The sequence below is a fragment of the Petromyzon marinus genome, unplaced genomic scaffold (genome assembly GCF_048934315.1).
Source record: "Petromyzon marinus isolate PM22_M1 ecotype Great Lakes invasive population unplaced genomic scaffold, UKy_Petmar_22M1.pri1.0 PM_G_Scaffold_192, whole genome shotgun sequence".
NCBI lineage: Eukaryota > Metazoa > Chordata > Hyperoartia > Petromyzontiformes > Petromyzontidae > Petromyzon > Petromyzon marinus.
The window spans coordinates 72,501-75,000 of NW_027422753.1; positions in this window are offsets into that span (position 1 = coordinate 72,501).

Here is a 2,500-nt window from a genome sequence, read left to right on the forward strand (position 1 = left end):
CTCAACTGTCCTTAGAGCATTTAGCTCTAAGTTGTTCTGGCTACACCAGGTCACCAGGTTGTCAGCTTCCCACCTATAGTCAGACTCATCCCCACCAGAGATCAGCCCAATGAGGGTGGTGTCGTCCGACAAACTTCAAGAGTTTGACGGACAGATGATTGGAGGCGCAGCTGTTGGTATACAGGGAGAAGAGCAGTGGGCAAAGGACGCAGCCCTGAGGAGTTCCCGTGCTGATGGACCTGGAGTCAGAGACTTCTGTTCCCGGCTTAACGCACTGCTTCCTGTCAGAGAGGAAGTCTGTGATCCACCTGCAGGTGGAGTAGGGCACGTTCAGCTGGAAGAGCTTGTCCTGAAGCAGGGCAGGGATGATGGTGTTGAAGGCAGAGCTGAAGTCCACAAACAGGATCCTGGCGTAGGATGCTGGGGCGTCCACATGCTGTAGGGTGAAGTGGAGGGCCATGTTAACTGCGTCGTCCACAGACCTGTTGGCTCTGTAGGCAAACTGAAGGGGGTCCAGGAGAGGGTCTGTGATGGCTTTGAGGTGTGCCAGGAGCAGGCGCTCAAAAGACTTCATTACCACAGATGTAAGGGCGACCGGTCTGTAATCATTTAGTCCTGTTGGCCTTAGCTTTTTGGGCACAGCGATGATGGTGGAGGACTTGAGACAGGCTGGTACATGGCATGTCTCCAGGGAGGTGTTAAAGATGTTGGTGAACACCGGAGACAGCTGGCCAGCGCAGTGCCTGAGGGTGGCTGGAGAGACAGAGTCCGGCCCGGCTGCTTTGCGTGGATTCTGCCTCTTGAAAAGCCCATTAACTTCTCCCTCCTGAAAGGAGAGAGTCGTTTCTGTAGTATGGGTGGGGGATGGGGCCTCTTGGGTGGGAAGGGGTGGTTCAGGACAGTCCAATTGTCTTTCAAATCTACGGTAGAACTCGTTCAGGTCGTTGGCTAGGCGGGAGTCGTTAGTGGTGTGGGGCGCTCTGGGTTTGTAGTTGGTGATGTGCCTGAGCCCTTTGGCAGACAGAAGCAGCGTCGTTAGTAGAGAACTGGTGTTTTAGTGTCTCTGAGTACAGTCGTTTAGCCTCTCTCACCGCTTTGCTAAACCTGTTCTTCGACTCCTTGAATCTGTCTCTATCCCCACTCCTAAACGCTTCCTCCTTCTCCAACCTCAACCTTTTGAGCTTTGCTGAGAACCAGGGCTTGTTGTTGTTAAAGTTCACCCTGGTACGTGTTGGGATACAGCAGTCCTCACAGAAGCTGATGTACACAGCCTCTGTGAGTTCATCCAGACTATTGGTAGCAGTCGTGAACATATCCCAGTCAGTACAGTCTAAGCACGCCCGCAAATCTTCCACAGCCTCACTGGTCCACTGTTTAGATGTCCTCACAGCAGGTTTACAGAGTTTTAGTTGCTGCCTGTATGCACGAATCAGGTGGACCAAGGGAGTTCTGTGCGAGCCGAACAGCCCCGTGACCCACAAGAGAAACATCCCCGCCAAATTCGAGCGTTTGACGGGGTCTATCCGTGAAAAAATATTCACGTTTTTGAGTGCACATGCATTTCTGCTGCAAATGCCTCTGGAAGTTTCATGCCGTTCGTATGCCAATTGTGGCAACACGAAAATGACCCGTTTTCCCATTCCGAGGGATTTCTGTGCGACCCTAACAGCCCCGTGAGCCACAAGAGACACATCCCCGCCAATTTCTAGCGTTTCACGGGGTCTATCCGTGAAAAATATAGACGTTTTTGAGTGCACATGCATTTCTGCTGCAGATGCCTCTGGAAGTTTCATGCCGTTCGTACGCAATGTGGCAACACGAAAATGACCCCTTTTCCCATTCCGAGGGATTTCTGTGCGACCCTAACTAACAGCGCCCGTGAGCCACAAGAGAGACATCCCCGCCAATTTATAGCGTTTCACGGGGTCTATCCGTGAAAAATATAGACGTTTTTGAGTGCACATGCATTCCTGCTGCAAATGCCTCTGGAAGTTTCATGCCGTTCCTATGCAATGTGGCCACACAAAAATGACCCGTTTTCCCATTCCGAGGCATTTCTGTGCGACCCTAACAGCCCCGTGAGCCACAAGAGAGACATCCCCGCCAACTTCTAGCGTTTGACGGGGTCTATGCGTGAAAAATATTAAAATTTTTGAGTGCACGTGCCTTTCTGCTGCAAATGCCTCTGGAAGTTTCATGGCGTTCCTATGCAATGTGGCAACACGAAAATGACCCCTTTTCCCATTCCGAGGGAGTTCTGTGCCACCCTAACAGCCCCGTGAGCCACAAGAGACACATCCCCGCCAATTTCTAGCGTTTCACGGGGTCTATCCGTGAAACATATAGAAGTTTTTGAGTGCACATGCATTCCTGCTGCAAATGCCTCTGGAAGTTTCATGCGGTTCGTACGCAATGTGGCAACACGAAAATGACCCGTTTTCCCATTCCCAGGGATTTCTGTGCGACCCGAACAGCCCCGTGAGCCACAAGAGACACATCC